General features: G+C 38.0%; 1 protein-coding gene across 2 annotated transcripts in view; it reads right to left on the reverse strand.

The window, feature by feature from the left end:
• Window positions 1-15,120, reverse strand: part of LOC115849627 (ubiquitin carboxyl-terminal hydrolase 9X-like) — a 145,920-nt gene extending 130,800 nt beyond the window's left edge. For both annotated transcript variants that reach the window (XM_060293114.2, XM_030851098.3), the window contains exon 1: window positions 14,805-15,120. The gene's annotated coding sequence lies outside the window, so the exon portion shown is untranslated. The remainder of the gene's footprint in view (window positions 1-14,804) is intronic.
• Between the last annotated feature and the right edge of the window lie 511 nt (window positions 15,121-15,631).

Here is a 15,631-nt window from a genome sequence, read left to right on the forward strand (position 1 = left end):
ACTAAGAACATTCAATGTGAAAAGAATAATCTTTTAAACAGATGTTGCTGGGAAAACTGAATATCCACTGAATATTTACATGTAAAAAAGAATGTAATATATTGACGTAAAATACCACACACAAAAATTAACTCAAAAAGGATTAAATATCTAAAACCCCAAACTATAAAACTCCTAGAACAAAACACAGGAGAAAATATTCATGACATTAAATGTGGCAAAATTTTCTTGACAAAAACACCAAAAGCACAGGCAACAAAGCAACAATAGATAAACTGATCTCAAACTCAAAAAATTCTGTACATCAATGGACACAATCAACAACGTGAAAGGCAGAATTGAACAAATCAACCTGTAGAACTGAAGAAAAAATGTAAAAATCATATGTGATGTGGGAGCAATACCCAGAATATTCAAGAATTCTTATAACTCAACAATAACAAAATCAAATAACCTGATTGAAAAATGGGCAGAGGACTCAAACATTCTCCAAAGATGATGTACAAATGAATAGTGAGCATATGAAAAGATACTCAGCATCACTAATCATTAAAGAAATGTAAATCAAACCTCGATGAGATATTGGCCCACACCCATTAGAATGGCTACCATCAAAAAATCAGAAAACAAACAAAAAGGAATAAGGGTTAATGAGGCTGTGGACTAACTGGAACTCTTGTACACTACTGCTGGGAATGTAAAATGGTGCAACCATCATGGGAAATAAACATGGCAGTATCTCAAAAAATAAAAAAATAGAATTACCATATGACCCAGCAATCCCACTTTTGCGTATATATGCAGAAGAACTGAAGGCAGAGTCTCAGACAGATATTTGCAAAAATGTGTTCACTGCATCATTACTCCTGATCACCAAGAGGTATAACCAATTACCAAATTACCCACTGACAAATGAATGGATTAATACAATATGGTATTCACACACAGTGGAATACTAGTCAGCCTTAGAAAAAGTAAATTCTGACCCACATGACAACATGGATGAACCTTGAGGACATTATGTTAATGAAGTAAGCCAGTCACAAAAGGACAAATAACTTATGATTACACTCAAATAAGGTATGTAATCAAATTCAGAGAGACAAAAAGTAGAAGGGTAATTGCCAGGAGCTAGGAGAAAGGGGAAATGGTTATTGTTTAATGGTATCGTTTCACTTTTACAAGATGAATAAAGTTCTGGAAATGAATGGTGGTGGCTGCATAACAATGTGAATGAATGTACTTAATGTCACTAAACGGTATAGCTGAAAAGAGGAAAGTGCTAAATTTTCTTATGTATGTTTTAATACAATTTAGATAATATACATATAATCTGGACTCAGTAGATTCAAGCAGTATAACAGAAAAGCTCAACCTATACTTAGCCTTCATGAAGCTAACTAAACCTCACTGCTCTTGCAAACCATTCTAAGACAGTAAACAATAACTATCTTAAACTACTTACAAACTATTTTGCAATTAGTATTATAAAAATATACATGAAACACTGAGTTAAATGCATATAATAGTTTATTCTGTACTATGATTCAGTAAGCATTTTTAAGTCCTATGTAAAAGAATAAGGTAAAGTATAAAAGTACCTATTTCTAAATTAACACATTTAAATTTTAATACAAATATTTAAAATTAAAACTTGAATTGCTACAGTGCATTCGGTTAAGGCTGAAGGCGTATCTTTAATGTACTGGTAGTCTGGACGAGTATCTTAAAACAAAACAGCAATTCTTAATTATTACTTCCCTGTCATGCATCATGAGCCTCATATGCTATCTATGGGCTTATTAACATATGTCTACGATCATATAGATGCAATGCTAAAATGCAAGCCTTTACAAAGTGTAGTTTATATAGAACAATGCATACAAACAACAGTTTCTCAAAATGTTTATAAAACTAGCTGCTAATAGACAATCAACTACCTAATAAGTGATCTTACAAGAGTTTTCCCTCTCTCATAAGAAAACAAAATTTGAGTGAGAATCCTATTTTCAGGAGAATAAACCTAAATATTAATTTAAAAGTAATTTTTTTTCCTTCTTCATGTTCCTTTAAATTTTGTTCCACATGTTATTTCTGGGACCTTTGCACCAGCAATTTGTCTGGTTAATTCTGTACTCATTCTGCAACTTTCAACTCAAATGTGGCCTTTCTGAAGTATCCCTGACAAGTCTCATCAATCCCCCTGCATTTGGCTCTCACAGCCTCCTGCACTTTCCTTTTTTTGGAATCTATGTGAATATCTCTCTGTAAGACAGTAAAACATAAACTCCATAATGACAACAGCCTTAGAGTTTTGCTCATGATGAATCCCAAAAAGCCTGTAAGATATGTCAAGTGTTCCACCAATCTAGCAACCACTGGCAGAATTTGCATAAACAAATACCAAGGACTCCCAATTATCATATGTCCTTTGTAACTGTTTCCACAAACTGATGTTAAGAAATTCCTCACCCCAAATCCAGAATCTTATTCTCATATATTGATCAAAAACTATCTCTGAATCACTCTCACTAATTTCTTCCCTGAGGATCTAGAAGCATGGTGATCTATAATGGCTACCAAAATAGATTAAATCATTGTTACCCTTATTTAGTCTATTTACAGAAAAAACCAAATATTTTAGTCCTCATACCCAGAATATAAAAATGATAGCCTTATTCCCCTTATTGAAAAACTTTCACACACTGCTGGTGAGAATACAAAATGGTAGTCCATCACTTTGAAAGACAATTTAGCAGTTTCTTACAAACTAAAAATAGGTTTACCATACAAACCAGCAATCATACACCTAGATATTTACCCAAACGAAAACATATGTCCAGGGCTTCCATGGTGGTGCAGTGGTTAGGAATCCACCTGCCAATGCAGGGGACACAGGTTCAAGCCCTGGTGCTGGAAGATCCCACATGCCGTGGAGCAACTAAGCCCGTGCGCCACAACTGCTGAAGCCTGCGCGCCTAGAGCCTGTGCTCTGCAACAAGAGAAACCACCACAATGAGTAGCCCATGCAATGCAATGGAGAGTAGCCCCGGCTCTCTGCTAGTAGAGAAAGCCCACGTGCAGCAACGAAGACCCAACACAGCCATAAATAAATAAATTTATTTTTAAAAAACACCAGGGACTTCCCTGGTGACACAGTGGTTAAGAATCCACCTGCCAATGCAGGGGACACAGGTTCAAGCCCTGGTCCAGGAAGATCCCACATGCTGCAGAGCAACTTAAGCCCATACACCACAACTACTGAGACCGTGTGCCACAACTACTGAAGCCCACGCACCTAGAGCCTGTGCTCCGCAACAAGAGAAGCCACCGCAATGAGAAGCCTCTGCATCACAACAAAGAGTAGCCCTCTGCTCGCTGCAAACAGAGAAAGCCCATGCGTAACAATGAAGACCCAATGCAGCCAAATGTAAATAAATTTATTTTTTAAAAAAAGCAAAAAACTTATGTCCAAACCTGGGCAAAACCTGCGCACAAAAGTTTCTAGCAGCTCTATTCACATTTGCCAAAAGTTGGAAGCAACCAAGATAGGTAAACAAAAACAACAACAAAAATACACTCAAATAATACAGTATTATTCATAGATGAAATAAATGACATCATGCAACAAAAAGACATGGAGAAGTCTCAGATTCATACTGTTGCAAAGTGTTTTCTTTATAACCAGTCTGAAAAGCCTACATACTGTATGATTCTGGATTACATTCTGGAAAAGGTAATACTATGGAGACAGCAGAAACTTTAGTGGCTACCAAGTATTCAGGGAGTGGGAAGAAGAGATGAATGAGTAGAGCACAGGGCATTTTAGGGACCTGCAACTTTTCCCTATAATGATGAATGCATGACATTATACATTTGTCCTAACCAACAGAATTGCACAATATAAAGAATGAACCCTAACATAAAACTATGGCCTTTAGTTAAGACTAACGTATCAATACAAATTTATCAGTCATAACAAATACATCATACTGAAGCAAGAAGTGAACAACAGAGAAAAGGGGACGGATAGGAACTCTATTTTCTGTGTAGTCTTCCTGCAAACCTAAAACTCCTCTAAAAAATAGTTTATTAAAAATTTTTCCACTTGGAAAATAGCTATCTTTCACAAAAATATTTGTTACCATGTAATTGGTTTTCAAATGAAATACTGAACAATTTTTCATCTGTAATTAAATTTACAACATGGTAAATATCAAGAGATAACACACAGAAACTAATGCTTCATGAGATTCTCAAAACTTTTTACTGTTAAGGAGCCTTGAAACCAAAAAAATTGAGAACTGCTAGCCTGTTAAGTCCAACATACAAAATAAGCTCCTTTTGCTAATTATCTTACTGTGATAAAAAACAAAGAACATGCAATTTTACCTGCAATTGTCTACACCAACTTTAATCACTGCATATTTCTACTTTTCATGTGAGAAAAAACTGAAATTCCTCAATATTATTTTCCCTAGCAAGGTACAAAAATTTTTTAGCAGTATTAGTATTCTTAAAGCTTAACAAAGGTATTCTTAACAAGGCAGCTAACACTTGCCCCAAAACACTGAAGCAGCAGTACAGAGCGATCCAAGGAACTGATGCCTCCTGCCAACAGTCTTTTGAATAAGTCATCACAGATGTGAATACTCCAGTCTCAGTCAAGCCTTCAGATAGAAGACTGCTACTCACAGCTGGCACCCTGAGTAAAATCTCTAGAGAGACCCTGACCCAGAACCATCAATGGCATTAAATGAATAACTACAACTAAAGAATTATAGTAAGATAAAATAGCAAATACTGAGTCTAAGTTTCTCTCTGTCTTTTTTTCTTTTTTGACCACACCTAACAGCATGTGGGATCTTAGTTCCCTGACCAAGGATGGAACCCGTGACCCCAGCAATGGAATCGTGGAGTCTTAACCACTGGACCAGCAGGGAAGTCCCCAAGTCTCTCATTTTAAGGTTAAATAACTCACAAGTTGGTTGAAGCCACCCAAATCATGAAAACCAAAAGTATTTTTCGACACTGCTGATTCTCTAATAAGAAGGCAAAATCAGCCAAAGTTGAAATCTATTGCTGTAAACCCTGATACTGAATTACATAAAACAGATAACATATCTACTGTTTTTATCCTGCTTAATAGATTCATACAAATGCTATGAATAACAAGTATATCAATTGAATATGATTACATGCGATTATCTGTAATTATTTACATAAACGTCTGGGCAACCACTTCAAGTACAAACAGTGTGCTACATTCAAACACAATGAATGAATCTCATGTCCCAGCACACAGATTAAAAAGAAAACAGAGGCTAAACTTGCATTGGAAACAACTATCTGACAGAAAAATACTAAGGAGAAAGTTTTTTAAAACCTCATTTAAAAGAGCCTAAGACGATTTTACTTACGTGAACCATCCTACATATAAACCTCAGCCACTGAAAATGAAAAATAACTGGCACTAACAAAGAAAAGGAAAATCCTCCCAAAAGGAACTGAACAAAGTTGCAAAGCTGTAAGCCTAGGGTGTGCATGGAAAATCCTGAGTCAAAATAAGTAAAGACAGGAGAGGGCTTCCCTGGTGGCGCAGTGGTTGAGAATTCGCCTGCCGATGCAGGGGACACGGGTTCGTGCCCCGGTCCGAGGGGATCCCACATGCCGCGGAGCGGCTGTGCCCGTGAGCCATGGCCGCTGAGCCTGCGCGTCCGGAGCCTGTGCTCCGCAACGGGAGAGGCCACAACAGTGAGAGGCCCGCATACCACAAAAAAAAGAAAAAAATTAAGAGAACTTTTCAGTTGTGTGTGTGTGGCTTTTAACGCTGGAAATGTTAATTAAATTCATGATGAGAGTTCTGAGCAATATGGTAGGGAGCTGGGGTGGGGGTGGGGGAAGGGGAGAGGAGGAGCAGCAGTATCTGACACAGAAACAAGGATTATGAAGACGTCTCCCAGGCAGAATGAACAGATAGCACATATCTAAATGCTAAAGCCTTAAGGAAGTAGAGACAAAGAACATGAAAAAACTTTACTAAACTGAAATATACTGCAACTAATGAAAGCTTTGATTCAACATAATATTCAAATATTCACCAAAATGAAAATGTTCATCACAGCATACACCTAACAAAAACCGCTGACAGTCTAAAGAGGGCACCAAGGGAAACAGTAAATAAATCACAATACACTTATAAAATGGAGTATTAAAAGACCTGAAAAATCCTATGTATAACTTTTTAAATGACAAAGTACTAACTTGTACTTTTCAGTGTTTTCATTTATTTTTAAAAAATGAACACAAAAAAGTTAAAAAATACCTAATAACATGATTGCTTCTACATGGTGGTATCACGGAAATAAAATATCTGTACGTGGTGTTTTGCCTTCTATTTCTCTTTTATGGGCTCCAAACCTTTTCACCAGTCAACAATATGCATTAACTTTCATACACACAAAAGCACACACACACAAACATACACGTGTGTACAAGTGCTTAGAAAGAAAGGTAGGCTAGGGCTTCCCTGGTGGCACAGTGCTTAAGAATCCGCCTGCCTGGACTTCCCTGGTGGCGCAGTGGTTGAGGGTCCGCCTGCAGATGCAGGGGACATGGGTTCGTGCACCAGTCCGGGAAGATCCCACATGCCGCGGAGCGGCTGGGCCCGTGAGCCATGGCCACTGGGCCTGCGCACCCGGAGACCATGCTCTGCAGCAGGAGAGGGCACAGCAGTGAGAGGTCCGCATACCACAAAAAAAAAAAAAAAAAAAAGAATCCACCTGCTAGTGCAGGGAACACGGGTTCGAGCCCTGGTCCAGGAAGATCTCACATGCTGAGAACCAACTAAGCCTGTGCACCACAACGACTGAGCCTGAGCTCTAGAGCCTGTGCGCCACAACTACTGAAGCCTGCATGCCTAAAGCCCGTGCTCTGCAGCAAGAGAATCCATCGCAATGAGAAGCCCATGCACTGCAATGAAGAGTAGCCCCTGCGTGCTGCAACTAGAGAAAGCCCGCACGCACCAACAAAGACCCAACGCAACCAAAATAAATAAATAAAATTCAATAAATAAAAAATAAAGTTCCCTTAAAAAAAAAAAAGGCTACACTGGAAATAAACTCTAAGTCAACAGCTCTCAAGGTCTCTTTTAAGACCAGCAGCTTCAGTATCACCTGAGAACTTACTAGAAATGCAAAATCTCAAGGGTCTCACTCCAGACTTAGATAATCTAGAAATCTGAGGATGGAGTCCAACTGTGTATTTTTAATTAGTCCTCCAGGTAAATTTTTCTGTATGTTTATAGAAAAAATGATATACTTGTTATTCGTACAGCACTATTCTAAGTTCTTGAAGCATTACTAAAAGAACAATCAAATTTCTCAGAGATAAATACATATTCTGTTTACACAGAACATGGGACTAATGCCATATAACTTCTGATGGTCAAAACTAACCAGACTCATTAGAAGTTCCCAATAATAGCTACTTAAGGAAAAAAAAAAAAAACAAGAAAAAGGTGATCAATAACCTTACAACGTTCAGTAGCCAATTAAATTAACAGAAATGAAATTGGCATACAAAACAGAAAAGCGAGACTTCCCTTATTCTCTTTTCTTAAAATGTCTCATTCCACTTCACCTGCTGTGATAGAAAATGAAATCTAATCTTCAAGTTACCAGCTCAAATATTATCCAAAGTAAAGCAATTTCTTTAATTTGGTTTTCCAATATGTTTAATGATCATGGGATTCATCAATTACAAAAAACAATAAACTGTGAGGTACCATCAAGTAATGCATCAATATGCACAGTATTTCTGGGTTTTGGAAATAAAGTAAAAATGTTGTCCATTACCAGGCACAATATTATTCTAGTTTTTCTGTAAAACGCAGAAAATATACAGGAAAGTATTCCTGACCTTGCCAAGTTCATTATCCAGTACAAGGGGGAGAATTAACAAATATGAAATAACTCAGTATTAGGTGAGAAGACAAATAAAAAGGCATCAGGATCCAGAAAGGTTAATTATCAACAACTTGTTAGATAAGACAGTTTATGACAGCAACTTCAGAGAAAAGGTAATGGATGACTCTGTACTATGTTTGTCAAGCTCTTTCCCCTCTCTGAGACAGTTCTGTCCATCTGTAAAATGAGCTTTATTAAATCTAAAATTCCCTTCCTGTACTACTCAACTTAAAATGATTAACAGGTGAAGTCAAACTAAACTAAGTAATGAAAACTATTAATGAAATCACAAAAATAGAAAGGAGAAATCATGTAGACAATGGTGAACTGATCTGATTATTCAACAATGGTTACTCCCTACATGTCAGACACTTTCCAGTGCTAGGAATAGTGGCTCAGGATCTTAACCTGACCTCAGGTTAAGATCTGAATCTGAAAGAATCTGAAGGAAGATGTTAATCAAACCTGAACATCACTTTGTTATAAAGCAGAAACTAACACACCATTGTAAAGCAATTATACCCCAATAAAGATGTTTAAAAAAAAAACTGAAAAAAAATTAAAACAAGGTCAGAAAAACACACATATAACATGAAGACACAAGATAGAGCACAGAAACAGAAAAGAGGAATGGAACTTGAAAGCTTTACCAAGATCAAGTATTCCTAAAGCCAATGCATAAAAAAAAGACTCCTGCTCTACTATACTTGATACTTATACTGCATGAGAGAAGACTTAAGTTCTTTTTTCTTCTTTTTTAAACTGACATAAGCTGAAAAGTATCAGGGAAATTCCACTGGCTTAATAACACAACTTATACCCTACTGTTACTGAGGCAGAATAAAAGAATGAGGGAATATCAGAGCTAGCAAAATTATCTGGTCCTACCCACCTCCATTCACTGCATATAACATAATGTCTGAGGAAAAAAACAATCTTTTCTGTATTTTGTACACCAGTATGCGATAAGCCTTTAGGATAGGACCAGGTACATAGCAGATGCCCAACAAATATTTGTTGAAGGTAAAAGCAAACAAGTCTTAAGGAACAAAAAGAGTAGTAGAGCTGAAACTGTAAGTGGTAAGAAACACATAATTGAATCGTGATTCTAAGTGGAACCCAGTTCCTCACATTCTTTACTGTTATCCTTTTCACTATGTGTCTATGAGTTTGGATGAGATTTTTGATAGCACCACTAATGACATTAAACACTCAAAGAGGATACAGCTGCTTACTGGCAGAATAACAATTTTCAAAGCACTTCAGGTCTCCCCTTTCCCTAAAAGGAACTGCACATCATGATCACCCATTAAGTTTCTCTTTTTTCCCCCTTAATATCTAGGTTCCACCCTGGAACTATTCAGTTAGAAGCCCCTAGAATCTATCCTAGGAGCTAATTAAAATTTTCAATAAGCTCCACAGGTAATTCTAAGCTGAGGTCGAAAATCATAACTATACAATGACTATGAAAACAGAGTAAGAAAAAGGATTTACTGTCAAATACGTGCATAATGCATGTGTACGTTTGATAAAACATAGGACTAGCACACATGTATTTAAAGAATAAACTTAGATATGATTTTGCATCAAACTACAATATTTTTCACATCTTCCTTAAATGTATATAATAATGATCACTTTATAAAAATAAAGTAAAATAAAAATAGGTAAATTCAAACCCCAATAGACAGAAAATGCTGTAAGTTTCATACAGTCTCTTTTTCTTCTTTTATAACACTAAGATATAACACTTAAATTGAGGGAACAGAATTGCACGACAAACCAGTCTTTTATAGATGACTTAAGTGAATGACAGGAAGACAAATGCCTCAATTTTTTATCTCTTACAAATAGTATGTTATTCAAACACTTTTAGAAATAAACACACCAGGGCCTTCCCTGGTGGCGCAGTGGTTGAGAATCTGCCTGCTAATGCTGGGGACATAGGTTCGAGCCCTGGTCTGGGACGATCCCACATGCCACAGAGCAAATAGGCCCGTGAGCCACAACTACTGAACCTGCGCATCTGAAGCCTGTGCTCCTCAACAAGAGAGGCCGCAACAGTGAGAGGCCCGCGCACTGCGATGAAGACTGGCCCCCGCTTGCCACAACAAGAGAAAGCCCTCGCACAGAAACGAAGACCCAACACAGCCAAAAATAAATAAATAAATAAATTTATATTAAAAAAAAAAAAGAAATAAACAATTTAAATATTCTAAATATGCTGGGAATGAAAAGTAAAAGTAATATGCTGGGAGAACTTTATTCAATACACATCTCTGTGGCTACTCCTCAGTCACGAAATATTTTAATAATCTTTAAAACAATATTACAAACAAAAAATTTTAATCAAACCTAAGTCTACTCTGATACATTAAGTTTCAATGTTTAAAAATGAAAAAGAATATAAACCAGTGATTTATTATAGAATATTATGAAAATAATTGGTACTATGGTTGGAATCACCATAGCTGAGCCTAAAACTCAAAAGACAAATTTGCTATTAATTAAAAAACTATCAAAAAAGTCATGGTTTTATTTATTCATCTAAAAGATTACAGCTGCATGCTTATAAACAACTGACAAGTGATTACTGCCCACTCTTAAAAGATCACTCTAAGGACTTTATGTTAGACAAATTAGATAAGTGGGTAGAGTTGGGGCGAGGTAGGGGGTTGGGGGAGTATAACAAATAATTATCAGCATTATTTTAAAAGCTGCACAAGTGATTTTAATACACTATCAGGGTTGAGCAAAAAACTCTGCATTAACCCGTTCCCAAATACTAATATCAGACTTTCTGTTCAAGTTAAGACTAATAATAATGAATATTTATGTGTTCATTACATAAGTAATGAATACGCTCCTAAAAGAACTACATGGAAGTTAAAAATTGATTGATTGATTGATTGATTGATTGCAGTACGCGGGCCTCTCATCATTGTGGCCTCTCCCCTCGCGGTGCACAGGCCCAGCAGCCATGGCTCACAGGCCCAGCCGCTCCGCTGCACGTGGGATCTTCTGGACCGGGGCACAAACCCACCTCCCCTGCATCCGCAGGAGGACTCTCAACCACTGCGCCACCAGGGAAGCCCTAAAAATTTATTTCTTGAGTGCTGAGATAAGGAAAAATACATCAAGATTCGGGAAACGTAAGGTCAAAGTAAAAGTGCAATGACATTTAACATAAAAGTGGTATTCTCACGATGCTTGCCCAACAATGTAAATGTACTTAACACCACTGAACTACACCCTTACAATCAGTTAAGGTAGCAAATTTTATGTGTATTTTACCACAATTTAAAACAAAATTTAATTGTCACTGTCATTTAGAATATAAATTAATTTACCCATTGCTAGTGTGAGGATACACCAGACAGATCAACAGCACAGAACTGACAGTCCAGAAATAAGCCCTTACTTATAAGACCTTTGAATGTCAAATAATTGTCAACAAGGGTGCCAAGACTATTCAAGGGCGAAAGAAAAGTCTTTTGAACAACCTGTACTGAAACAACTGGATATCCACATAAAAGATGAATTTGGATTCCTAACTTACACAGTCCACAAAAGTTAACCCAAAACGGATTACAGACTAAGTACTTCAAATATAAAATCCTTAAGGAAAGAAATTTGACTGAATCTTTATGACCTTCAGTTAAGCAAGCATTTCTTGGCTAGACTGAAAAGTGATAAAAAGAAAAACGTTAAGGGACCTCCCTGGTGGCGCAGTGGTTAAGAATTCTCCTGCCAATGCAGGGGACACGGGTTCAATCCCTGCTCCTGGAAGATCCCGGAGGAACTAAGCCCACAAGCCACAACTACAGAACCCACGTGCTGCAACTACTAAAGACTGTGTGCCTAGAGCCTGTGCTCCACAACAAGAGAAGCCACCGCAATGAGAAGCCCATGTGGCGCCATGAAGAGTAGCCCCCACTCACCTCGCTCACTTTCTCTTACTAGAGAAAGCCTGCAAGCAGCAACGAAGACCCAACACAGCAATTAGTTTTAAAATAAAGAAAAACAATAAACTGAACTTCATCAAAATTTGAAACTACTCACTTCAAAACATGCCATACAGAAAGTGAAAAGAGAAAACACAGATGAGGAGAAATACTGCAAGTCATGTATCACAGAAAAGATAAAACCTAAACAAATAACAATTTTAAAAAACTAATTTAAAATATGAGCAGAGTCTAGACAGACATTTCTCCAAAGATTTGCTAACAGCTGATTAGTACATGAGAATATGTCCAATATAATTAGTTACTAGGGAAGTTCAAATTAACCACAATAAGATACCACTACATACCCACTAGAATGGATATATCCAGAAAGTCAAAATGTACTCAAAATGAACTGGAAACCTCATAAACTCCTGGTAGGAAGTAAAACGGAGGCAATCTCTTTGGAAACAATTGCTCAGTTTAAGTTAAACATAAATTTACAATACAATAACTTTGCTCCCAGGTATCTACCCAACACAAAAATGTATTGTTCACATACCAAGACTTGAAAATTAGTGTTTGTAAGAGCTTTACTTTAAGTCCAGAGCATACAGATGCATATTACAATATGAATAAACCTCAAAAACATTATCTAAGTGAAAGAAGTCAGATACAAAGACTACATATTTTATGATTCCATTTATCTGAAACATCCATGACAGGCAATTCTAGAGATAAGAAGTAGAGTAGAAATTGCCTGGGACTAGAAACTAAAGGTCGGGGGGAGTGGGATCTGAGGATCTGGATGTCTGCAGGTAAACGGTAGTAACCAGAGTGATGGAAATACTCAAAAATTGGATTGGTTTGTTGTTTTTACAGCACTGTAAATTTATGCCTAATTGTATATGTTAAAGAAGTAAATTTTATGGTATGTAAAAAATATACCTCACTAAAGTTGTTAAAAAATTAACTTAAAAAAAAAAAATTAACTTACACAATGGCCAAAAGACACAATTGTCATTCCAATTTGTAAGGACAAATCCTTTAACACAAACACAAAAAAAGAAATGTGGTGTCCACATTAAAATGCTGAAACAAATGTGAAAATATTAAAAAGCTGAAAGTGTGCATTTGTCCAGCTAGACAATAATTGAATGTTGAAATTTCATTACAAATATCCAATTTCAAACAGAGTAAGCTGCATTAGAAATACTTCATCAAACAAAAATTATCCATGAAAAGTACTTTATCTTACTGAAATCTGAAAATACATTTCAAAATCATAGAAGAAAAAACCCATCTCTACCCACTAATATGGTTTAAAGTAAAACCTTGTCTTAAAAATTACCTGAGAACTTAAATTGTCAAATGTAATGTTTTGCTGTTAGGCTGTCACTACAGAAATTTTCTCCAACTTCAGAAGAAACATTAGATATTATTAGGGCCAAGCAAGAAGTAGTAACAATAATTAAAATATCAAGATGATAGGTTAAACTTTTGTGTTAAAATTGTAAGGGAAAAGGGTAAGAAAGAAAAAGTTATAATTTAAAAATCTTATCTTGAAATTTATGAAATACAACACATTCTCAGGTGCCCTCTGAATCAATAATTGCAAATAGTTCCCAAATACTGGGACAATGAAGTTTAAAACATTTAAACTAAAACTACATGCTTTAATTATCGAATTAGTAGAGCAAGGAAAATTTGTCTTTAAATTTAAGATAAGCACCAAGGCTTCTTGTCAACTACTGCTTACTCAGGACATAATCTCTAATGATAAGACCCAATAAAAGATCTTTCCTAAGCAGAGCATACCAAATTATTTTCTAAGACCGAGAGTACGTATAAAGTGTTATACAGCTTCTCAGGATGAACGTGTTTACTGGTTAAGTAAAAGTTACAAAGTATATCATTTTCAAAATACAGCATGACTATTTAAACCACATTTAAAACTCGCTGAATTAAGTTAAAAAAACCTCATATTTAAACACCTGTAGCAGAAACTGCACAGTGGCATATTCAGTAACATTTTAACAGAATTCCATAAAATAACTGAAATATCTGCTCTGCAACTGTACATTAATATTTTATAAAAACGAAAAGTATACTATATATCTGAAACATAATAGCTGACATTAAGAAAAATGAAGTTTTAATAGTAAGAAACTGAATGAAGCTAGTATTTTTATAGCAACAGACAAAAACAAAAAAGTAAAACATAGTTTGGAACAGTTCTTCACTGAAACATCTTTCACCCTCGGCCCTCACCACTTTGGTGTGCTATCCGAGGCTATCTCGGGATATGGACAAACGTCAAGATCTAACAGCCAGGCGTAGCTGGAACCTAGCTCTACTCCGAATCACTCGGTCTCAGTGATGGCGTTTGGTGGCAAGCGCGAGAGAGGATACATCAAGGGTCCTCTGAGGATTATATCGCAAGGGCCTTTAATGGAGCGGTTAGCCTCCAGCCATAGATAAAAGCGTGTCGGAAAAGAGAGGGAGGGGCAGAGACGTCAGCCATTTTCCCTTACACTTCAAAACACGGATATGTTCCTAGAGCTGAGGATCCGCACCCTTTACAGCGGTGAGGGACACTCCAGCCCAGTTAGGACGGACAACAAGGGACCTAAAAACCTCCAGGCTCGGCAAGGAGAAGGGAAGAAATACTGAACAGATCCATTTGTTGACCCCGGGGAAGTGCGGGTGGCGTGGCCACTCACTGCATAATGCAGATGCTTTTACCCCAAAACCAGACAACGTAATAGCTGACGGAGACGCAAAGCTCATCCCAAATAGGAAAAAACCTGCAGATGCCGGGTTCCGGACCGCAGCGTGAGGAAAAAGGCACTATTCCCACTCCATCCTCCTCCACATTCTGTGGCCCTCTTACCTCTTTTTTTCTCGCGCCGGCGTGTCTCTGAGCTTAGAGGCGCTCCAAGTGGTGAGATTCTCCTGTTTCACGTCCTTAGTCCTCCGGCAGCGGGGTCTTCACCTTCTTGGGCCTAGTCTCTAAGCAGCGACGGAGTCCTAGGTGCCGACACCAACACCAAAATGAGGGGCTAAGGCGGCCGTCTCCCGTAAGGGAGAGGCGGCACGGGGTCAAGCTCCTGTAAGGCCTGGTGAGGCTGGAAGTAGCTGAGTTCAAGAGACCCCCTAAAGGGCGAGGTACGGCGACGTTGGAGCTCAGGCAGTCGCCTGGCCTCGTCGTCTTCAATATGGCGGATCCGGCAAACAAAAAAAAAAAACAAAACCGCCGGGCCAGTGGCAACCACAGCGGCGCAGATTCCCACCAGCCTCAGCGCCACCCGGAGCCTGGAGGACCAATCCCCGCAACGCTCTGCCGCCAAGTCCCGCCTCTCGGCCTCTCCCCCTTCTCCTGCGCAGTCCCTTGCCGGTCAGCTGTTCCTCCCTTTTTTTCCCTTTCCCCTCCCCCATGGCCTCACTCAGCCGGAACTGGAAAGAAGTTCCAACCCAAAGCCGGAAGCAAATCAGTGTGACTGAGACACCCTGATCTTGCACTGCTGGGGAAGGGGTGGGGACCACACGGTAAACACACCACGTCGGAGAAGTAACTGTTGCGCATGCCCTTCCACAGACTGTAATGGGTCTCATTCCTCTAACCCGTTTCGGTTCTGGAGCTCCTTAGGGGAACAGCTGGACTGAGAACGGGCCAGAATAAAAAAGTACGGTATTGAGACTGGGACTCCCGAGGAGTAA

The sequence above is a fragment of the Globicephala melas genome, chromosome Y (assembly GCF_963455315.2).
Source record: "Globicephala melas chromosome Y, mGloMel1.2, whole genome shotgun sequence".
Lineage (NCBI taxonomy): Eukaryota > Metazoa > Chordata > Mammalia > Artiodactyla > Delphinidae > Globicephala > Globicephala melas.